Source organism: Bufo gargarizans, chromosome 3, assembly GCF_014858855.1.
Source record: "Bufo gargarizans isolate SCDJY-AF-19 chromosome 3, ASM1485885v1, whole genome shotgun sequence".
NCBI classification, from domain to species: domain Eukaryota; kingdom Metazoa; phylum Chordata; class Amphibia; order Anura; family Bufonidae; genus Bufo; species Bufo gargarizans.
The window spans coordinates 440,441,287-440,466,643 of NC_058082.1; positions in this window are offsets into that span (position 1 = coordinate 440,441,287).

The window sequence follows — 25,357 nt, forward strand, 5'->3', positions numbered from 1 at the left end:
AATGCACCGATGGTGCAAAAATGTAGAAAATATTGTGGAAATCATAGGTGTCTCCAGAATCCTACTACGTGGCCGTAGTCTCGCGAGACCTCGCGTGACTTCGCTCTCCACATAGGCGCACTGCACTTACTTAGACACCACGCCCGGAGTCTTCTCCCCACACTTGCATACAGACCCCCCCCTTCCCCCTGGTCCAAGCTGGGGTCCTCCATACTTTCCTCTGGTAAGTTTTTGCTGCCAACACTGTGGGGCCCTTAATTTACTGCCACATCCCACAGGACAGTATCCTGTCTTCCATCAACAATACTCTTTTTATTATTATATTACCTCTATTGTGCTTGAATCTTGGCCAATTTCATTTATTTCTAGAGACACTCATTATTTCCCTCCACAATATTTTCTAGCAACTGTCTTTTAAGGGAGCAGTGGAAAGGGACAGGGGACATGAATGAAAGCTGTTATTATAAGGTAATTACAGATCTTCTGACAATCATTGACATACTAACTCAGGTATACATGCCTAGCTCTAAAAAGCTAGCAAAAAAATATGACAGTTACTCTTTAAGATGAGCAGAAGATTTTTTACTATATGTCAAGCATTTTCATACTATGTTCGCATTGCATGCTTTTATCTGCTGCTCATATAAAAATGCATTTGACTGAAACCACTAAAATACAGTCCTGATCAAAAGTTTAAGACCACTTGAAAAATGGCAAAAAATCTTATTTAGCATGGCTGGATCTTAACAAGGTTCCAAGTAGAGCTTCAACATGCAACAAGAAGAAATGAGAGTGAGACAAAACATTTTTTGAGCAATCAATTAATTGAAAATAACGATTAAACTGAAACAGGCTGTTTTTCAGCTGATCCAAATTTTAGAACCACATGTCTTTAAAAGGCCAAATCTGTGCAAAGATGTGGATTCATTAGGGCTGCAACGATTAATCAACGTTATCGATAATATTCGATAACGGGATTCGTTGTCAACGAATCCTGTTATCGAATAATCGGCTGATTCGTTGCTATGCGGGCTGGAGCAGGTGGTCAGGCTCTATGCCTGCGGGTCCTTGAACTTTAGATCACCGCATCTTCATTACCTTACAATGAAGCTCCAGTAACAGGCAGAGTGGGCGGCGGCGTAACGTCACTTACTGACGTGACGCGCAAGCTCCGCCTGCTTTATTCATAAAGTAGGTGGAGCAGGCGCGTCACATGAGTAAGTGACGTTGCGCCGCCGCCCGCTCTGCCTGTTACAGGAGCCGCATTGTAAGGTAAAAGAAGATGCGCTGATATAAAGTAAAAGTTACTGCCGGTTAAGGAATACTGCTGTGAGCGGAGAGGCCAGGGCTGTTATGGGGAGGGGATCTGCGTATGGCACTGTTATGGGAGATCTGTGGATGGCACTGTTATGGAGGGGATCTGTGTATGGCACTGTTATGGGGAGGGGGATCTGTGGATGACACTGCTATGGGGGAGATCTGTGGATGACACATATAGCATAAGATGCTATATAGTGTCATCCATAGATCCCCCCATAGCATAGTCATCCACAGGTCCCCCCATAACAGTGCCATCCACAGGTCCCCCCCATAACAGTGCCATCCACAGATCCCCTCCATAAGTGCCATCCACAGATCCCCTCCATAAGTGCCATCCACAGATCCCCTCCATAACAGTGCCATCCACAGATCCCTTCCATAAGTGCCATCCACAGATCCCCTCCATAACAGTGCCATCCACAGAACCCCCCATAATAGTGCCATCCACAGATCCCCTCCATAAGTGCCATCCACAGAACCCCTCCATAACAGTGCCATCCACAGAACCCCTCCATAACAGTGCCATCCACAGAACCCCTCCATAACAGTGCCATCCACAGATCCCACCCCATAATAGTGACAAACACAAGGTGCAACAGCACTCTACAAACCAAAAGTAGAGTACAAAAGTATATTACATTGCAAATGCTATGCTAATAACTTAGAGATGCTTAGCAAACACATTTTGTACAAAATCATTTGAGCCCGTCTGCCGAACGCCAAGGCGACCTCTATAAGACGGGTCCTAACACTAAAACTCACCTGTTGGGTGCCATAACTGCGACCATGAATCCAAGAAGTGCAGGTCCCACATGTATGCTGGGCCCCCTTGATTTACGTCTATGTGGAGCCAAAATGGCCTTCATTGAATCCAGGGGCTACAAGTACCAGCATGCATGCTGAGCAGACTATATACTCAATCTAATTAAAATCAGCCTGCGAGGCAGGGGAGGGGCAGGAGGGAGTGCATGACCCAGCATATAGGCGTCAGCCACTACTCCTATATATAATACTAAAAACATAAAAGGGGGGGGTCAGCTCATCCCAATACACAGGTGCACGTTGCTTGTGGCTGCAAATATACATCTGACAAACACATGGTGCAACAGCACTCTACAAATCAAAAGTAGAGTACAAAAGTATATTACATTGCATATGCTATGCTATGCTAATAACTTAGAGATGCTTAGCAAATACATTTTGTACAAAATCATTTGAGCCCGTCTGATGAACGCCAAGGCGACCTCTATAAGATGGGTCCTAACACTAAAACTCACCTGTTGGGTGCCATAACTGCGACCATAAATCCAGGAAGTGCAGGTCCCACATGCATGCTGGGCCCCCTTGATTTACGTCTATGTGGAGCCAAAATGGCCTTCATTGAATCCAGGGGCTACAAGTACCAGCATGCATGCTGAGCAGACTATATACTCATTCTAATTAAAATCAGCCTGCGAGGCAAGGGAGGGGCAGGAAGGAGTGCACGAACCAGCATATAGGAAGGAGTCAGCCACTACTCTTATATATAATACTAAAAACACAAAAGGGGGGATATATTTGCAGCCACAAGCAACGTGCACCTGCGTATTGGGATGAGCCAGACCCCCCCGCCTTTTGTGTTTTTAGTAGTAAGACAGTCATTAGGGTTATGGAACAAAAAAAGTCAAGTGGAAGACCCCAAAAAATTTCATCAGCACTGAGCCGGAGGATCCAATTGGCTGTCCGTCAAGACACTGGACGATCCTCGACCCAAATTAAGGCCCTTACTGGTGCTGATTGCAGCCCCATAACCATCAGACAGCATCTGAGGCTGAAGGGCTTCAAAAACAAAAAACTTCTTCAAAGACCTCGTCTCCTTGAATGCCACAGAACTGCCCGTTTGGACTTTGCAAGAGAGCACCAAACATGGGACATTCAAAGGTGGAAGAAAGTTTTATTCTCTGATGAGAAAAAATGTAACCTTGATGGTCCTGATGGTTTACAACGTTACTGGCATGACAACAGATCCCACCTGAGATGTTTTCTACGCGCCACAGTGGAAGGGCCGCCATAATGGTCTGGGGTGCTTTTTCCTTCAGTGGAACAATGGAGCTTCGGGAAGTGCAGGGGCGTCAAACGGCCGCTGGCTATGTCCAGATGTTGCAGAGAGCATTCCTCATGACTGAGGGCCCTCGTCTGTGTGTAACGACTGGGTTTTTCAGCAGGACAACGCTACAGTACGCAATGCCCGCAGGACAAGGGACTTCTTCCAGGAGAATAACATCACTCTTTTTGCCCATCCTGCGTGTTCCCCTGATCTAAATCCAATTGAGAACCTTTGGGGATGGATGGCAAGGGAAGTTTACAAAAGTGGACAACAGTTCCAGACAGTAGATGGCCTTCGTGTGGCCGTTTTCACCACTTGGAGAAATGTTCCCACTCACCTGATAGAAACACTTGCATCAAGCATGCCGAAACGAATTTTTGAAGTGATAAACAATAACGGCGGAGCTACTCATTACTGAGTTCATGTTTGAAAGTTGGATTTCTGTTTTGGGGGGGCGGGGGGGGTTTCGTTTTTTTGGGGAGGTGTGGTCCTATACTTTTGATCAGCTGAAAAATAGCCTGTTTCAGTTTATTCGTTGTTTTCATTAAATGGTATGCTCAAAAAATGTTTTGTCTCACTCACATTTCTTCTTATTGCATGTTGAAGCTCTACTTGGAACCTTGTTAAGATCCAGCCATGCTAAATAAGATTTTTTGCCATTTTTAGACTTTTGATCAGGACTGTATACTCGTAATACAAAGCCACTGCTTAAATTGCCTGGACCTTGGTGCAAAATTTTACCTGGGTCTGTGTCCTCCTGCATCTCCACATCTCAAGACCTATAACTTTTTTATTTATATTTTTACAAAGCTGTGTGAGGGTTTGATTTTTGCAGCACAACTTATAGTTTTTATTGGTATCATTTTGGTTACATAAGACATTTTGTTTGATTTGAAATCCCTTCTTTGTGGCAAAAACTGTAATTGTTCATGGCATACTTCTTGGCAGGCTGGTTGGTCTAGGTCACAGACCAGACTTCTCAACATACCTTTTCTGCTTTAAGGATGTGGGGATAGGTGACTTCTATCTTTCCCTATTTTCAAGCTTAAACTCCTATGTGGTGCACTGCTGCATATTTGCTCTCTGTAGGCCACGAGATGGTGCACCTTTATGATTAGTGCCAGTGCCACCCGCCTCCACTGCTAGCTAGCTACATGCAGGAATCGCAGTGTCTTCCAGCTCAGACTGGTGAGTTACATTGGCTCTCCTGTGTATGACCCCAAAGCTTTGTCAGCACTTAAATATATCTCCTCTGGGGAATGTACTAGCTTGCATTGGGACTTCAGTAGAGTGAACCTTATGTTGACCTGTTCTTCAGACCAGCCTTTGTCATGTTAGCAGGCAGTTAACTCTTCACTGGCATCAATTGTTCACATAATACAGTGGAATATACATAATTCACAGTGTGCAGCCTACTGTAGCTTGTGTCATCCGTCTGAAATTAGTGCAAACCACCTGTAATGCCCATCAACACCCTGCAACCCCCCCTCCCCACTCTCCAAGCAACTTCGCCGCATCTCCCTATCCTGTACCTAGTCAAGACCACCCACAGTCACTATAGAACTCTCCACCCATATGTAAAACAGTAGTAAATCATATGCCAGTTATATTACACTGGAATATTCTGCAATTATTTAACATATCTGTGGATTGTACACAAACCGTTTTCTCAGTCTTTTAAATACAGAAGTGCTTGAAAAAAAAAAGTCGTCGTAGTTTGTAGTTAAGTCAAAATTATCTGATTACCAGGAGACTACAGGATTAAGTAATCAAGTCTACAAATAGTCTTTGTGCTAAAATTCACACAATACCCTAATGACCTATATCTGCAAAGTAGACACAAAAGATAAAATATTGTCCCCCGCTGCAAAACCAAAAGTGTAACTAGAAAATGGTGACCCTATAGAAAATTTTTAGTCTATCTCTCCAGCTTTGAGCCACTTCCTCATAACTCTCCGACGGCAAGTCAAGACCACCCACGCTTGACCAACCACAGTAGTTATGCCCACAGAGTGCCCCCTAACCGTAGTGCTGACCCCTTAGTGCCTCCCTTAAAGTAGTGCTGCCCTTTTAGTGCCCCTTTTACAGTAATTAAGTCCCTGTAGTGTTAAAAAACAGTAATACTTAGGGTACTTTAACACTAGCGTTTTTCTTTTCCTGTGTTAAGTTCCGTCACAGGAGCTCAATACCGGAAAAAAACTGATCAGTTTTATCCTAATGCATTCTGAATGGAGAGCATTCTGTTCCGTACGGATCTGGATCCGTCTGACAAATGCCATCCGATGAATTGGGGATCTGTTCTTTTTTCTGATTTTCCTCCTCTAAAACCTAGGGGTGTCTTACAACCAGGTGCATCTTATAAAGAAAAAATACATTAAATGTGAACCACAATTTGACAAGGGATTGCCCAAACTAGACAATTCATTTTCAAAATTTTTACACATTATTAATTTTGATGGAGACATAGGCATTAGTGATCCAATTCCTATAAATATATGTACACCATAAAAGTAATCAATACAGGATTTTGGGCCTATCAAGATACAAAAAAATGGTGAAGGCGAACAGTCACTTTAAAGGGCTTATTTATGATTAGAAAAAAGGGTGTGCACTCAATGGACATTTTCTATAAACAACCAAAATCCAAATCCTATCAACAAAAATACACCAAAAAATATTAGAATCACGAATATTAATCGCAAATATCGGCACTTCGAGAATTCACAAATAGTGATGGACAAACATCGGCCGGGACGTTTTGCGTTTGCGCATTCGCGATCAAATGTTCGCAAACCATGCGTTCGCGGCGGGCCACATTCACTTTAATGGCAGGCGAAGCTGAAAAACCTTCAGGTCATATTTGCAGCCACCAAATACTTACTAGAACTGCACACAAAAAATATGTATTTTAATCAGGGGCCATTTTTATGCGTCTTAAAGGGAAACTTTCAAAAATGTGCCCTGCTGGAGCCTAGAAAATGTATATTTTAGGGCATGGGAGTACGGGCCTAAAAAATTAGGCATTCACCTGACAGATAAGAACAAGTGATTATGTGGCTGGAGGTACATTAGGCAGTCAGTGCATAACAATTTTACTGCAGGCTAATGGAGTACAGACCCCAAACCTTAGGCATTCACCGGAAAGAAAAGAACAAGTGATTATGTGGCTGGAGGTACATTAGGCGTTCACTGAATAAAAATTTTACTGTAGGCCAGTGAAGTACAGGCCCCAAAAATTAGGCATTCACCTGACAGAAAAGGGCTTTTATGCCGCTGTATATACATAAGACAAGAACCATTCTTTGTTCTGAATGGTGGCGGATATGTGTGGGCTGGCATGAGTAAATTCAATTACACGTGTTCGTCACAGGTAATGAATTCCTCCGAGATCCATGCCTCATTCATTTTTAGAAATGTGAGTCCACACTGTCATGAGATAGGTGAGTGCGCTTATCGGTCACGATCCCCCCTGCTGTGCTGAACGTCCTTTCGGACAGTACACTCTACGAGGGGCAAGCCAAGAGTTCCATAGCAAATTGTGCCAGCTGTGGCCACAGGTCAAGCCTGCACACCCAGTAGTCAAGGGGTTACTCGCTTATCAGAGCATCCACATCGGCCATTAACCCGATGTAGTCGAATATCTGTCAGTCTAGGTGTTCCCTGAGGCATGATACGGAGGGCAGCTGTCGATGGGTTGGCTGCAAGAATGATCTCATATCCGAAGTGACCAACACATCTTCACTGTTTTGCTGTGGGTGGAAATTCCTCTGCCAGCGCCCGCAACAGCAGAATGCAGCATCTCTCGATGGCAAGGCCTGGAAATGCTGCATTCTGAAAGCCCTCAGTGATGCTGGTAACATGTCTGCCATTTTGTGTTTGTACCAGGGGATCTAAGTACGTTGCCACCCAGTACCGGTCCTTGCCCTTCATGTTTTTTATACATGGGTCCGTATTCAAACACTGGAGCATGAAGGCCCCCATTTGCACTAAATTGGAAGCAGTGGAACTAATCGCCCAGGAGAATGTCACCCTCGGTTTCCTCCCCCCAGCCACGGACAACAGCAGGGATTCCCAAAAAGTTTAAAGTCCCCCTCAATGCCTTCTCTTCTTGCTCTTCCTCCTCCCCCCTGCCCCAATCCTCCTCTGTCTCCTCGTCAGACTCCTGCTGACTTGTCTCAGATGGAGTAGCCCCCCCTGGGAATTCATTCAGCATTGCAACTTTCTCATCTTCCAGATCTTGCTCCTCGACGGCTTGATCAATGACACGACGCAATGCACGCTCCAGAAAGAAGGTATAAGGTACGATGTCACTGATGGTGCCCTGGCTGCAACTGACAAGTTTGGTGATCTCATCAAATTGCCGCAGAAGTCTGCATGCATTGCGCATGAGCAGGCACTGGCGCGGAGAAAAGAAACCAACTCCCCAAAACCTGTCCTGCTGCAGAGTTCGTACAGATAGTCATTACCGACACGTTGCTGCTGGAGCAGTCTATCAACCATATACAATGTGGAGTTTACGGGCTGGTGGTGTCGCCGCTGAACGTCAGCAAGGCGAGTCATGGCCGTGTAAGATCTTCTATAATGGCATGAGATTTTCCTGGCCTGCCGCAAGACGTCCTGGACCCTGGGGTATTTGGCAAAGAATCGCTGCACAACTAAGTTTAGGACGTGTGCCATGCAGTGGCGTATCTATCACGAGGCAAACAAGGCATTTGCCTAGGGCGGCATTTGTCAATGGGGCGGCAAAATGTCTTGTTTGCCCTTTGTCCCATCCGTCTTATATGCCGCCGGTATACTCAGAAGATCCGATGGTATATTCTAACCCCCAGGCGTTCCCATGGTGACGGGGACTCTTACCTGGGGGTTAGAATATACCATCGGATCTGAGTTAGGGTTAGAATATACAGGGCCACGCCGCTCACAGGAGAACATTTATAAACTAATCAGTAACTTTAACTTTAACCTTTGCTGATCTCTTTATTGGATATCTTACTCTGTCTTAGCTCCGGTAACAGCAGGCAGTGTGGGCGGGCGGCGCTCACTCACTGACGTCACGCGCCTGCGCCGCCTACGCGCCGCCTAGTGGGAGGAGCAGGCGCGTGACATCAGTGAGTGAGCGCCGCCCGCCCGCACTGCCTGCTGTTACCGGAGCTAAGACAGAGTAAGGTATCAAGTAAAGAGATCAGCAATGATTAAAGTTAAAATTACAGATTATTTTATAAATGTACTCCTGTGAGCGTTGGGGAGGGGGATCTGTTGATGGCACTATTTAGGCGAAGGGGTTCTGTGGAAGGCACTGTTTAGGGGAGGGGGATCTGTGGATGGCACTGTTTAAGGGAGGGGGATCTGTGGATGGCACTGTTTAAGGGAGGGGGATCTGTGGATGGCACTGTTTAGGGGAGGGGGATCTGTGGATGGCACTGTTTAGGGGAGGGGGATCCGTGGATGGCACATAGGAAGGGGTGGGGTTTAGAGAGAAAGGGGTTTGGCCTTGACAGGAAGGGGTGGGTCAAATTTATATTAGGGGGGTGCCCAAGTTTAGTCTCGCCTAGGGCAGCACAAAACCAAGATACACCACTGGTGCCATGCACGGCACGTGTGTCATTTTTCCCTGTTTCAGCGCGCTCAGCAGATTGGCACCGTTGTCGCACACCACTTTACCAACTGTCAAATTGAGTGGGGTTAGCCACTCATCGGCCTGTGACAGCAGAGCTGAAAGCAGTGGCGGACCAGTGTGAATCTTGGCTTCCAGGCACAACAGCCGCAGCACAGCATGGCAACGTCTCACCTGTCACATCGAATAGGTTCTAGAGAGCTTGGGGGGTGCAGCAGAAGGGGCGGTAGCAGTAGAAAAGGAGGAGTCAGCCGAGGAGGAGGCAGAGGATAGAGCAGGAGTAGGAGAAGAAGAGTCAGGACAGCATGCCCTCTGTGGCGGTAACACCAAATCCACATAGGAGCCAAGGGTTACATGCTTGATTGCCGTCAGAAGGTTCACCCAGTGGGCAGTAAAAGTTATGTACCTTCCCTGCCCGTGTTTGCTAGGCCACGTGTCTGTGGTCAGATGTATCTTGGCACCGACACTGTGTGTCAGAGATATATTCAATTGCCGCTGAACGTGGCCATAAAGCTCTGGGATGCCCTTCTTGGAGAAATATTTCCTACCCTGGACCTTCTGTTGCAGTGTGCCAATGGCCACAAATTTTCTAAAGGCCTCCAAGTCCAGCAGTTTATATGGCAGTAGTTGGTGGACTAGCAGTTCCGACAAGCCAGCAGTCAGGCATTCCGGCGTAATCAATGTTTTATGCTCGAACATTTGGGTCACGGAAGACTGCCTTCTGCCAGATGAACACGACGACGGCACAGTGGAAGGTGGAGTGTAGGACAAATGGGAAGAGAGACGAGAAGGAGAAGAGGCAGGACGTGGCGCACTGGGAGTTTGGCTTTGTGGGTTCTGATGGCGTTGCTCCCACTGGACTTGGTGATAGGAGGCCAGGTGCATTCTTAAGGCAGTCGTCCCTAGGTGAGTGTTGGGCTTACCGCCACTTATGCGTTAAGAGCACAGGCTGCAGATGGCAACACTATTGTCAGCAGCTGACATGTTAAAAAAAAGCCCACACTGTGGAGCCATGTGTCGGCGTCCTGGGAGTGCAAGATGTGACCGTGCATGGTGGATACCTCGCTCCAGATACATTTGCAGTCTGCTTTTTGACTCCTGTGCACTACGAGTTCTGCCTGCTTCTTCTCCTTGTCCTCCCTATCTGCTGCTCTGTCTCTCCCTCTGAACTCCCTTCTTCTTTCTCTTTTGTGGGCACCCATGTGACATCCATTGACACGTTATCATTGTCACCTTCACCACCACTGACATTAGAGATCTCGAAGTAGGCAGCAACAGCGGGGACCACCTTCCTTTGGCTGATATGGGTATTGTCGTCAGACCGCTGGGTGGCGGCTGTTGCTACTTCCTCATCCGATGCCAAGAATGGCTGTACATTGGTAAGGTATGGAAATGGATAGGAAAAGAAATTCCTCTGACTCGAGGGGAGGAGCTATGGTGGTGGTGGTGGTGGTCTTTTTGGGGGTGCACACAGCAGAGAGGGAGGAGGGTGCAGATACAGAGGATGAGGACGGTGCAGAAGCGGAAGGCTGAGTTAGCCACTCAACTTATCACTTACCTGACACCTACCACCCCTGTGAAATGGCCTGCCTCTTCCTCTGCCTGTCATTTTCAAAATTACCTTGTGCCAAAGTCCCTAGAGAAGAGCAGTATTTGTGAAAGCAGGTATATTCCTGGCCTCAATCAGTATTTGGTGGAAGCTGGCATATCGCACCCCTCAATCACTATTTTGTGGAAGCAGCTACATCACACCCCTCAATCAGTATTTTGTGGAAGTAGGTATATCACACCCCTCAATCAGTATTTTGTGGAAGCAGTTATATCGCACCCCTAAATCAGTATTTTGTGGAATCAGGTATATAGAACCCCTTAATCAGTATTTTGTAGTATCAGGTATATCGCACCACTCAATCAGTATTTTTTGGAAACAGGTATATCAAACCCCTAAATCAGTATTTTGTGGAAGCAGGTATATTGCACCGCTCAATCGGTATTTTGTTGAAACAGGTATATCGCACCCCTCAATCAGTATTTTGTGGAAGCAGGTATGAAGAACCCCTTAATCCGTAATTTGTAAAAGCAGGTATATCACACCCCTCAAACAGTATTTTGTGGAAACAGGTATATAGAATTTCTGAATCAATATTTGAGGGAAGCAGGTATATTGCACCCCTCATTCAGTATTTTGTGGAGGCCAGTGTATCGCAGGCTTCAATCAATATTTGGCGGAAGCAGGTATATCCCACCCATTAATCAGTAATTTGTGGAAGCAAGTATATATGACCCATTAATCAGTATTTTGTAGAGGGAGTTATATATCACAACCCTAAATCAGTTTTTTGTGAAAACAGGTATATAGAAAACCTGAATCAATATTTGGTAAAAGCAGATATACATAACCCATTAATCAGTATATTGTGGAAGCAGGTATATCAAACCCCTTAATCAGTATTTTGTGGAAGCAGGCATATCACACCTCTCAATTAGCATTTTGTGGAAGCAGGAATATAGAACCCTTTAATCAGTATTTTGTAGAAGCAGGTATATATCGCACCCCTCAATCAGTATTTTGTGGAAGCCAATGTATCGCAGGCTTCAATCAATATTTGGTGGAAGCAGGTATATAACACCCTTCAATCTGTATTTTGTGGAAGCCGTTGTATTGCAGGCCTCAATCAATATTTGGTGGAAGCAGGTATATCGCATCCCTCAATCAGTTATTTGTGTAAGCAGGTATATCGCACCCCTCAATCAGTATTTTGTGGAAGCCAATGTATCGCAGGCTTCAATCAATATTTGGTGGAAGCAGGTATATAACACCCTTCAATCTGTATTTTGTGGAAGCCGTTGAATTGCAGGTCTCAATCAATATTTGGTGGAAGCAGGTATATCGCATCCCTCAATCAGTTATTTGTGTAAGCAGGTATATCGCACCCCTCAATCAGTATTTTGTGGAAGCAGGTATATCAAACCCCTAAATTGTTTTTTTGTGGAAGCAGGTATATCACACCCCTCAATCTGTATTTTGTGGAAGCAGGTATATCAAACCCCTAAATCAGTAATTTGTAGAAGCAGGTATATCGTACCCCTCAATCTGTATTTTGTGGAAGCAGGTATAAAAAACCCCTTAATCAGTATTTTGTGGAAGCAGGTATATAGAACCCCTAATCAGTATTTAGTAGAAGCAGGTATATCGCACACCTCAATAAGTATTTTGTGGAACCAAGTATATCAAACCCCTTAATCAGTATTTTGTGGAAGCAGGCATATCAAACCACTCAATCTATATTTTGTGGAAGCAGATATATCAAACCCTTCATTCAGTATTTTGTGGAAGCAGGTATATTGCACCCCTAATCAGTATTTTGTGGAAACAGGTATATAGAACCCCTAATCAGTATTTTGTAGAAGCAGTTATATCGCACCTCTCAATCAGTATTTTGTGGAAGCCGGTGTATCGCAGGCCTCAATAAATATTTGGTGGAAGCAGGTAAATCGCACCACTCAATCAGTATTTTGTGGAAGCAGGTATATAGACCCCTTTAATCAGTATTTTGTGGAAGCTGGTATATAGAACCCCTTAATCAGTATTTTGAAGAAGCAGATATATCACACCCCTCAATCTGTATTTTGTGGAAGCAGGTATATCAAACCCCTTAATCAGTATTTTGTGAAAGCAAGAATAATGCACCCCTCAATCAATATTTTGTGGAAGCAGTTATATTGCACCCCTCAATCAATATTTTGTGAAAGCAGGTATATAAAAACCCTAATAAGTATTTTGTAGAATCATCTATATCGCACCCCTCAATTAGTATTTTATGGAAGCAGGTATTTCAAACCCCTCAATCCATATTTTGTGGAAGGAGGTATATAAAACCTCTTAATTAAGGATGAGCGAACTCGAACTGTATAGTTCGGGTTTGTACCGAATTTTGGGGTGTCCGTGACACGGACCCGAACCCGGACATTTTCGTAAAAGTCCTGGTTCGGGTTCGGTGTTCGTCGCTTTCTTGGCGCTATTGTGACGCTTTCTTGGCGCTTTTTGAAAGGCTGCAAAGCAGCCAATCAACAAGCGTCATACTACTTGCCCCAAGAGGCCGTCACAGCCATGCCTACTATTGGCATGGCTGTGATTGGCCAGAGCACCATGTGACCCAGCCTCTATTTAAGCTGGAGTCACATAGCGCCGCCCGTCACTCTGCTCTGATTAGCGTAGGGAGAGGTTGCGGCTGCGACAGTAGGGCGAGATTAGGCAGATTAACTCCTCCAAAGGACTTGATTAATCGATCGATCTGCAGCTGTGCATCATTGAGCTGCTGAAATTCAATTGCTCACTGTTTTTAGGCTGCCCAGACCGTTTGTCAGTCACTTTTTTCTGGGGTGATCGGCGGCCATTTTGTGTCTTGTGCGGTGCTGCGACCAAGTGCATTTAACCCTCAATGGTGTGGTTGTTTTTTGGCTAAAGCCTACATCAGGGTGAAGCTGTCACACCAAGTGCATTTAGCCAGCAATAGTCTGTTTATTTTTTGGCCATATACTACATCAGGGGCAAGCTGCGCCTGTCACCAAGTGCATTTAACCCTCAATGGTGTGGTTGTTTTTTGGCTAAAGCCTACATCAGGGTGAAGCTGTCACACCAAGTGCATTTAACCAGCAATAGCCTGTTCATTTTTTGGCCATATATATACTACATCAGGGGCAAGCTGCGCCCGTCACCAAGTGCATTTAACCCTCAGTAGTGTGGTTATTTTTTGGCCATATCCCAGTCTAATTCTGTCACTAAATCCATACCGGTCACCCAGCGCCTAAATACTAGGCCTCAAATTTATATCCCGCTAAATCTGTCGTTACCGCTGTACTGTTGTGGCTGGGTAAGTTATTTAGTGTCCGTCAAAGCACATTTTTTGTTCAGGGTTGAAATACAATTCCCAATTTAGCAATTTCATAATTTAGTGGTTTCTGCTATATCAGAGCTATTTGAAATCTATCCCTAAAAGGGTATATAATATTCAAGGTGCACATAGGGTCATTCAGAATAACTTCACACACACGCTACTGTGCATTTCCAAGTCTAATTCTGTCACTAAATCCATACCGGTCACCCAGCGCCTAATGGTGTGGTTGTTTTTTGGCTAAAGCCTACATCACGGTGAAGCTGTCACACCAAGTGCATTTAACCAGCAATAGTCAGTTTATTTTTTGGCCATATACTACATCAGGGGCAAGCTGCGCCCGTCACCAAGTGCATTTAACCCTCAGTAGTGTGGTTGGTCAAGCTATCACACCAAGTGCATTTAACCAGCAATAGTCTGTTCATTTTTTGGCCATATACTAAATCAGGGGCAAGCTGCGCCCGTCACCAAGTGCATTTAACCAGCAATAGTCTGTTCATTTTTTGGCCATATACTATATCAGGGGCAAGCTGCGCCCGTCACCAAGTGCATTTAACCCTCAGTAGTGTGGTTGGTCAAGCTGTGACACCAAGTGCATTTAACCAGCAATAGTCTGTTCATTTTTTGGCCATATACTACATCAGGGGCAAGCTGCGCCCGTCACCAAGTGCATTTAACCCTCAGTAGTGTGGTTGGTCAAGCTGTCACACCAAGTGCATTTAACCAGCAATAGTCTGTTCATTTTTTGGCCATATACTACATCAGGGGCAAGCTGCGCCTGTCACCAAGTGCATTTAACCCTAAATGGTGTGGTTGTTTTTTGGCTAAAGCCTACATCAGGGTGAAGCTGTCACACCAAGTGCATTTAACCAGCAATAGTCTGTTCATTTTTTGGCCATATACTAAATCAGGGGCAAGCTGCGCCCGTCACCAAGTGCATTTAACCAGCAATAGTCTGTTCATTTTTTGGCCATATACTACATCAGGGGCAAGCTGCGCCTGTCACCAAGTGCATTTAACCCTCAATGGTGTGGTTGTTTTTTGGCTAAAGCCTACATCAGGGTGAAGCTGTCACACCAAGTGCATTTAACCAGCAATAGCCTGTTCATTTTTTGGCCATATATATACTACATCAGGGGCAAGCTGCGCCCGTCACCAAGTGCATTTAACCCTCAGTAGTGTGGTTATTTTTTGGCCATATCCCAGTCTAATTCTGTCCCTAAATCCATACCGGTCACCCAGCGCCTAAATACTAGGCCTCAAATTTATATCCCGCTAAATCTGTCGTTACCGCTGTACTGTTGTGGCTGGGTAAGTTATTTAGTGTCCGTCAAAGCACATTTTTTGTTCAGGGTTGAAATACAATTCCCAATTTAGCAATTTCATAATTTAGTGGTTTCTGCTATATCAGAGCTATTTGAAATCTATCCCTAAAAGGGTATATAATATTCAAGGTGCACATAGGGTCATTCAGAATAACTTCACACACACGCTACTGTGCATTTCCAAGTCTAATTCTGTCACTAAATCCATACCGGTCACCCAGCGCCTAAATAGTAGGCCTCAAATTTATATCCCGCTAAATCTGTCGTTACCGCTGTCCTGTTGTGGATGGGCAAGTTATTTAGTGTCCGTCAAAGCACATTTTTTGTTTAGGGTTGAAATACAATTCCCAATTTAGCAATTTCATAATTTAGTGGTTTCTGCTATATCAGAGCTATTTGAAATCTATCCCTAAAAGGGTATATAATATTCAAGGTGCACATAGGGTCATTCAGAATAACTTCACACACACGCTACTGTGCATTTCCAAGTCTAATTCTGTCACTAAATCCATACCGGTCACCCAGCGCCTAAATACTAGGCCTCAAATTTATATCCCACTAAATCTGTCGTTACCGCTGTCCTGTTGTGGATGGGCAAGTTATTTAGTGTCCGTCAAAGCACATTTTTTGTTCTGGGTTGAAATACAATTCCCAATTTAGCAATTTCATAATTTAGTGGTTTCTGCTATATCAGAGCTATTTGAAATCTATCCCTAAAAGGGTATATAATATTCAAGGTGCACATAGGGTCATTCAGAATAACTTCACACACACGCTACTGTGCATTTCCAAGTCTAATTCTGTTAGTAAATCCATACCGGTCACCCAGCGCCTAAATACTAGGCCTCAAATTTATATTCAGCTGAATTTGAATACAATACATTGGGCCAAATAATATTTTTGTTGTTGTGGTGAACCATAACAATGAGGAAAACATCTAGTAAGGGACGCGGACGTGGACATGGGCGTGGTGGTGTTAGTGGACCCTCTGGTGCTGGGAGAGGACGTGGCCGTTCTGCCACATCCACACGTCCTAGTGTACCAACTACCTCAGGTCCCAGTAGCCGCCAGAATTTACAGCGATATATGGTGGGGCCCAATGCCGTTCTAAGGATGGTAAGGCCTGAGCAGGTACAGGCATTAGTCAATTGGGTGGCCGACAGTGGATCCAGCACGTTCACATTATCTCCCACCCAGTCTTCTGCAGAAAGCGCACAGATGGCGCCTGAAAACCAACCCCATCAGTCTGTCACATCACCCCCATGCATACCAGGGAAACTGTCTCAGCCTCAAGTTATGCAGCAGTCTCTTATGCTGTTTGAAGACTCCGCTGGCAGGGTTTCCCAAGGGCATCCACCTAGCCCTTCCCCAGCGGTGAAAGACATAGAATGCACTGACGCTCAACCACTTATGTTTCCTGATGATGAGGACATGGGAATACCACCTCAGCATGTCTCTGATGATGACGAAACACAGGTGCGAACTGCTGCGTCTTTCTGCAGTGTGCAGACTGAACAGGAGGTCAGGGATCAAGACTGGGTGGAAGACGATGCAGGGGACGATGAGGTCCTAGACCCCACATGGAATGAAGGTCGTGCCACTGACTTTCATAGTTCGGAGGAAGAGGCAGTGGTGAGACCGAGCCAACAGCGTAGCAAAAGAGGGAGCAGTGGGCAAAAGCAGAACACCCGCCGCCAAGAGACTCCGCCTGCTACTGACCGCCGCCATCTGGGACCGAGCACCCCAAAGGCAGCTTCAAGGAGTTCCCTGGCATGGCACTTCTTCAAACAATGTGCTGACGACAAGACCCGAGTGGTTTGCACGCTGTGCCATCAGAGCCTGAAGCGAGGCATTAACGTTCTGAACCTGAGCACAACCTGCATGACCAGGCACCTGCATGCAAAGCATGAACTGCAGTGGAGTAAACACCTTAAAACCAAGGAAGTCACTCAGGCTCCCCCTGCTACCTCTTCTGCTGCTGCCGCCTCGGCCTCTTCTGCTGCTGCCGCCTCGGCCTCTTCCTCCGCCTCTGGAGGAACGTTGGCACCTGCCGCCCAGCAAACAGGGGATGTACCACCACCACCACCACCACCACCTCCGTCACCAAGCGTCTCAACCATGTCACACGCCAGCGTTCAGCTCTCCATCTCACAAACATTTGAGAGAAAGCGTAAATTCTCACCTAGCCACCCTCAATCCCTGGCCCTGAATGCCAGCATTTCTAAACTACTGGCCTATGAAATGCTGTCATTTAGGCTGGTGGACACAGACAGCTTCAAACAGCTCATGTCGCTTGCTGTCCCACAGTATGTTGTTCCCAGCCGCCACTACTTCTCCAAGAGAGCCGTGCCTTCCCTGCACAACCAAGTATCCGATAAAATCAAGTGTGCACTGCGCAACGCCATCTGTAGCAAGGTCCACCTAACCACAGATACGTGGACCAGTAAGCACGGCCAGGGACGCTATATCTCCCTAACTGCACACTGGGTAAATGTAGTGGCAGCTGGGCCCCAGGCGGAGAGCTGTTTGGCGCACGTCCTTCCGCCGCCAAGGATCGCAGGGCAACATTCTTTGCCTCCTGTTGCCACCTCCTCCTTCTCGGCTTCCTCCTCCTCTTCTTCCACCTGCTCATCCAGTCAGCCACACACCTTCACCACCAACTTCAGCACAGCCCGGGGTAAACGTCAGCAGGCCATTCTGAAACTCATATGTTTGGGGGACAGGCCCCACACCGCACAGGAGTTGTGGCGTGGTATAGAACAACAGACCGACGAGTGGTTGCTACCGGTGAGCCTCAAGCCCGGCCTGGTGGTGTGTGATAATGGGCGAAATCTCGTTGCAGCTCTGGGACTAGCCAATTTGACGCACATCCCTTGCTTGGCGCATGTGCTGAATTTGGTGGTGCAGAAGTTCATTCACAACTACCCCGACATGTCAGAGCTGCTGCATAAAGTGCGGGCCGTCTGTTCGCGCTTCCGGCGTTCACATCCTGCTGCTGCTCGCCTGTCTGCGCTACAGCGTAACTTCGGCCTTCCCGCTCACCGCCTCATATGCGACGTGCCCACCAGGTGAAACTCCACCTTGCACATGCTGGACAGACTGTGCGAGCAGCAGCAGGCCATAGTGGAGTTTCAGCTGCAGCACGCACGGGTCAGTCGCACTACAGAACAGCACCACTTCACCACCAATGACTGGGCCTCCATGCGTGACCTGTGTGCCCTGTTGCGCTGTTTCGAGTACTCCACCAACATGGCCAGTGGCGATGACGCCGTTATCAGCGTTACAATACCACTTCTATGTCTCCTTGAGAAAACACTTAGGGCGATGATGGAAGAGGAGGTGGCCCAGGAGGAGGAGGAGGAGGAGGAAGAGGGGTCATTTTTAGCACTTTCAGGCCAGTCTCTTCGAAGTGACTCAGAGGGAGGTTTTTGGCAACAGCAGAGGCCAGGTACAAATGTGGCCAGCCAGGGCCCACTACTGGAGGACGAGGAGGACGAGGATGAGGAGGAGGTGGAGGAGGATGAGGATGAAGCATGGTCACAGCGGGGTGGCACCCAACGCAGCTCGAGTCCATCACTGGTGCGTGGCTGGGGGGAAAGGCAGGACAATGACGATACGCCTCCCACAGAGGACAGCTTGTCCTTACCCCTGGGCAGCCTGGCACACATGAGCGACTACATGCTGCAGTGCCTGCGCAACGACAGCAGAGTTGCCCACATTTTAACCTGTGCGGACTACTGGGTTGCCACCCTGCTGGATCCACGCTACAAAGACAATGTGCCCACCTTACTTCCTGCACTGGACCGTGATAGGAAGATGCGCGAGTACAAGCGCACGTTGGTAGACGCGCTACTGAGAGCATTCCCAAATGTCACAGGGGAACAAGTGGAAGCCCAAGGCCAAGGCAGAGGAGGAGCAAGAGGTCGCCAAGGCAGCTGTGTCACGGCCAGCTCCTCTGAGGGCAGGGTTAGCATGGCAGAGATGTGGAAAACTTTTGTCAACACGCCACAGCTAACTGCACCACCACCTGATACGCAACGTGTTAGCAGGAGGCAACATTTCACTAACAGGGTGGAACAGTACGTGTGCACACCCCTCCACGTACTGACTGATGGTTCGGCCCCATTCAACTTCTGGGTCTCTAAATTGTCCACGTGGCCAGAGCTAGCCTTTTATGCCTTGGAGGTGCTGGCCTGCCCGGCAGCCAGCGTTTTGTCTGAACGTGTATTCAGCACGGCAGGGGGCGTCATTACAGACAAACGCAGCCGCCTGTCTACAGCCAATGTGGACAAGCTGACGTTCATAAAAATGAACCAGGCATGGATCCCACAGGACCTGTCCGTCCCTTGTCCAGATTAGACATTAACTACCTCCCCTTAACCATATATTATTGGACTCCAGGGCACTTCCTCATTCAGTCCTATTTTTATTTTCATTTTACCATTATATTGCGAGGCTACCCAAAGTTGAATGAACCTCTCCTCTGTCTGGGTGCCGGGGCCTAAATATATGCCAATGGACTGTTCCAATGTTGGGTGACGTGAAGCCTGATTCTCTGCTATGACATGCAGACTAATTCTCTGCTGACATGAAGACAGATTCTCTGTTACGGGACCTCTCTCCTCTGCCTGGGTGCTGGGCCTAAATATCTGACAATGGACTGTTGCAGTGGTGGCTGACGTGAAGTCTCATTATCTGCTATGACATGCAGACTAATTCTCTGCTGACATAAAGCCAGATTGTCTGTTACGGGACCTCTCTCCTCTGCCTGGGTGCTGGGCCTAAATTTATGACAATGGACTGTTGCAGTGGTGGGTGACGTGAAGCCTGATTCTCTGCTATGACATGCAGACTGATTCTCTGCTGACATGAAGCCAGATCCTCTGTTACGGGACCTCTCTCCTCTGCCTGGGTGCTGGGCCTAAATTTATGAAAATGGACTCTTACAGTGGTGGGTGACGTGAAGCCTGATTCTCTGCTATGACATGAAGACTGATTCTCTGCTGACATGAAGCCAGATTGTCTGTTACGGGACCTCTCTCCTCTGCCTGGGTGCTGGGCCTAAATTTATGAAAATGGACTCTTACAGTGGTGGGTGACGTGAAGCCTGATTCTCTGCTATGACATGCAGACTGATTCTCTGCTGACATGAAGCCAGATTGTCTGTTACGGGACCTCTCTCCTCTGCCTGGGTGCTGGGCCTAAATATATGCCAATGGACTGTTGCAGTGGTGGCTGACGTGAAGCCTCATTCTCTGCTATGACATGCAGACTAATTCTCTGCTGACATGAAGCCAGATTGTCTGTTACGGGACCTCTCTCCTCTGCCTGGGTGCTGGGCCTAAATTTATGACAATGGACTGTTGCAGTGGTGGGTGACGTGAAGCCTGATTCTCTGCTATGACATGCAGACTGATTCTCTGCTGACATGAAGCCAGATCCTCTGTTACGGGACCTCTCTCCTCTGCCTGGGTGCTGGGCCTAAATTTATGAAAATGGACTCTTACAGTGGTGGGTGACGTGAAGCCTGATTCTCTGCTATGACATTAAGACTGATTCTCTGCTGACATGAAGCCAGATTGTCTGTTACGGGACCTCTCTCCTCTGCCTGGGTGCTGGGCCTAAATTTATGAAAATGGACTCTTACAGTGGTGGGTGACGTGAAGCCTGATTCTCTGCTATGACATGCAGACTGATTCTCTGCTGACATGAAGCCAGATTGTCTGTTACGGGACCTCTCTCCTCTGCCTGGGTGCTGGGCCTAAATATATGCCAATGGACTGTTGCAGTGGTGGCTGACGTGAAGTCTCATTCTCTGCTATGACATGCAGACTAATTCTCTGCTGACATGAAGCCAGATTGTCTGTTATGGGACCTCTCTCCTCTGCCTGGGTGCTGGGCCTAAATTTATGACAATGGACTGTTGCAGTGGTGGGTGACGTGAAGCCTGATTCTCTGCTATGACATGAAGACTGATTCTCTGCTGACATGAAGCCAGATTGTCTGTTACGGGACCTCTCTCCTCTGCCTGGGTGCTGGGCCTAAATTTATGAAAATGGACTCTTACAGTGGTGGGTGACGTGAAGCCTGATTCTCTGCTATGACATGCAGACTGATTCTCTGCTGACATGAAGCCAGATTGTCTGTTACGGGACCTCTCTCCTCTGCCTGGGTGCTGGGCCTAAATATATGCCAATGGACTGTTGCAGTGGTGGCTGACGTGAAGCCTCATTCTCTGCTATGACATGCAGACTAATTCTCTGCTGACATGAAGCCAGATTGTCTGTTACGGGACCTCTCTCCTCTGCCTGGGTGCTGGGCCTAAATTTATGACAATGGACTGTTGCAGTGGTGGGTGACGTGAAGCCTGATTCTCTGCTATGACATGCAGACTGATTCTCTGCTGACATGAAGCCAGATCCTCTGTTACGGGACCTCTCTCCTCTGCCTGGGTGCTGGGCCTAAATTTATGAAAATGGACTCTTACAGTGGTGGGTGACGTGAAGCCTGATTCTCTGCTATGACATGAAGACTGATTCTCTGCTGACATGAAGCCAGATTGTCTGTTACGGGACCTCTCTCCTCTGCCTGGGTGCTGGGCCTAAATTTATGAAAATGGACTCTTACAGTGGTGGGTGACGTGAAGCCTGATTCTCTGCTATGACATGCAGACTGATTCTCTGCTGACATGAAGCCAGATTGTCTGTTACGGGACCTCTCTCCTCTGCCTGGGTGCTGGGCCTAAATATATGCCAATGGACTGTTGCAGTGGTGGCTGACGTGAAGCCTCATTCTCTGCTATGACATGCAGACTAATTCTCTGCTGACATGAAGCCAGATTGTCTGTTACGGGACCTCTCTCCTCTGCCTGGGTGCTGGGCCTAAATTTATGAAAATGGACTCTTACAGTGGTGGGTGACGTGAAGCCTGATTCTCTGCTATGACATTAAGACTGATTCTCTGCTGACATGAAGCCAGAGTGTCTGTTACGGGACCTCTCTCCTCTGCCTGGGTGCTGGGCCTAAATATATGCCAATGGACTGTTGCAGTGGTGGCTGACGTGAAGCCTCATTCTCTGCTATGACATGCAGACTAATTCTCTGCTGACATGAAGCCAGATTGTCTGTTACGGGACCTCTCTCCTCTGCCTGGGTGCTGGGCCTAAATTTATGAAAATGGACTGTTGCAGTGGTGGGTGACGTGAAGCCTGATTCTCTGCTATGACATGCAGACTGATTCTCTGCTGACATGAAGCCAGATTGTCTGTTACGGGACCTCTCTCCTCTGCCTGGGTGCTGGGCCTAAATATATGCCAATGGACTGTTGCAGTGGTGGCTGACGTGAAGCCTCATTCTCTGCTATTACATGCAGACTAATTCTCTGCTGACATGAAGCCAGATTGTCTGTTACGGGACCTCTCTCCTCTGCCTGGGTGCTGGGCCTAAATTTATGACAATGGACTGTTGCAGTGGTGGGTGACGTGAAGCCTGATTCTCTGCTATGACATGCAGACTGATTCTCTGCTGACATGAAGCCAGATCCTCTGTTACGGGACCTCTCTCCTCTGCCTGGGTGCTGGGCCTAAATTTATGAAAATGGACTCTTACAGTGGTGGGTGACGTGAAGCCTGATTCTCTGCTATGACATGAAGACTGATTCTCTGCTGACATGAAGCCAGATCCTCTGCCTGGGTGCTGGGCCTAAATTTATGACAATGGACTGTTGCAGTGGTGGGTGACGTGAAGCCTGATTCTCTGCTATGACATGCAGACTAATTCTCTGCTGACATGAAGCCAGATTGTCTGTTACGGGACCTCTCTCCTCTGCCTGGGTGCTGGGCCTTAATTTATGAAAATGGACTCTTACAGTGGTGGGTGACGTGAAGCCTGATTCTCTGCTATGACATGCAGACTTATTCTCTGCTGACATGAAGCCAGATTGTCTGTTACGGGACCTCTCTCCTCTGCCTGGGTGCTGGGCCTAAATTTATGAAAATGGACTCATACAGTGGTGGGTGACGTGAAGCCTGATTCTCTGCTATGACATGCAGACTAATTCTCTGCTGACATGAAGCCAGATTGTCTGTTACGGGACCTCTCTCCTCTGCCTGGGTGCTGGGCCTAAATTTATGACAATGGACTGTTGCAGTGGTGGGTGACGTGAAGCCTGATTCTCTGCTATGACATGCAGACTAATTGTCTGCTGACATGAAGCCAGATTGTCTGTTACGGGACCTCTCTCCTCTGCCTGGGTGCTGGGCCTAAATTTATGAAAATGGACTCTTACAGTGGTGGGTGACGTGAAGCCTGATTCTCTGCTATGACATGCAGACTAATTCTCTGCTGACATGAAGCCAGATTGTCTGTTACGGGACCTCTCTCCTCTGCCTGGGTGCTGGGCCTAAATTTATGAAAATGGACTCTTACAGTGGTGGGTGACGTGAAGCCTGATTCTCTGCTATGACATGCAGACTGATTCTCTGCTGACATGAAGCCAGATTGTCTGTTACGGGACCTCTCTCCTCTGCCTGGGTGCTGGGCCTAAATATATGCCAATGGACTGTTGCAGTGGTGGCTGACGTGAAGCCTCATTCTCTGCTATGACATGCAGACTAATTCTCTGCTGACATGAAGCCAGATTGTCTGTTACGGGACCTCTCTCCTCTGCCTGGGTGCTGGGCCTAAATTTATGAAAATGGACTCTTACAGTGGTGGGTGACGTGAAGCCTGATTCTCTGCTATGACATGCAGACTGATTCTCTGCTGACATAAAGCCAGATTGTCTGTTACGGGACCTCTCTCCTCTGCCTGGGTGCTGGGCCTAAATATATGCCAATGGACTGTTGCAGTGGTGGCTGACGTGAAGCCTCATTCTCTGCTATGACATGCAGACTAATTCTCTGCTGACATGAAGCCAGATTGTCTGTTACGGGACCTCTCTCCTCTGCCTGGGTGCTGGGCCTAAATTTATGACAATGGACTGTTGCAGTGGTGGGTGACGTGAAGCCTGATTCTCTGCTATGACATGAAGCCAGATCCTCTGTTACGGGACCTCTCTCCTCTGCCTGGGTGCTGGGCCTAAATTTATGAAAATGGACTGTTGCAGTGGTGGGTGACGTGAAGCCTGATTATCTGCTATGATATGAAGACTGATTCTCTGCTGACATGAAGCCAGATTCTCTGTTACGGGACCTCTCTCCTCTGCCTGGGTGCCGGGGCCTAAATATCTGAGAATGGACTGTTCCAGTGGTGGGTGACGGGAAGCCAGATTCTCTGCTATGGGACCTCTCTCCAATTGATTTTGGTTAATTTTTATTTATTTAATTTTTATTTTAATTCATTTCCCTATCCACATTTGTTTGCAGGGGATTTACCTACATGTTGCTGCCTTTTGCAGCCCTCTAGCCCTTTCCTGGGCTGTTTTACAGCCGTTTTAGTGCCGAAAAGTTCGGGTCCCCATTGACTTCAATGGGGTTCCGGTTCGGGACGAAGTTCGGATCGGGTTCGGATCCCGAACCCGAACATTTCCGGGAAGTTCGGCCGAACTTCTCGAACCCGAACATCCAGGTGTTCGCTCAACTCTACTCTTAATCTGTATTTTGTGGAAGCAGGTATATCGCACCCTTCAATCAATATTTTGTTGAAACAGGTATATAGAACACCTGAATCAATATTTGGTGGAAGCAGGTATATTGCACCCCTCAATCAGTATTTTGTGGAAGCTCGTGTATAGCAGGCCTCAATAAATATATGGTGGAAGCAGGTATATCAAACCCCTTAATCAGTATTTTGTGGAAGCAGGTATATCGCACCCCTCAATCAGTATTTTGTGGAAACAGTTACGTAGAACCCCTTAATCAGTATTTTGTAGAAGCAGGTATATTGCATTCCTCAATCAGTATTATGTTGAAACAGGTATATCACACCCCTAATCAGTATTTTGTGGAAGCAGGAATATAGAACCCCTTAATCAGTATTTTGCAGAAGCAGGTATATCGCACCCTTCAATCAATATTTTGTGGAAACAGATATATAGAACACCTGAATCAATATTTGGTGGAAGCAGATATATTGCACCCCTCAATCAGTATTTTGTGGAAGCCGGTGTATCGCAGGCC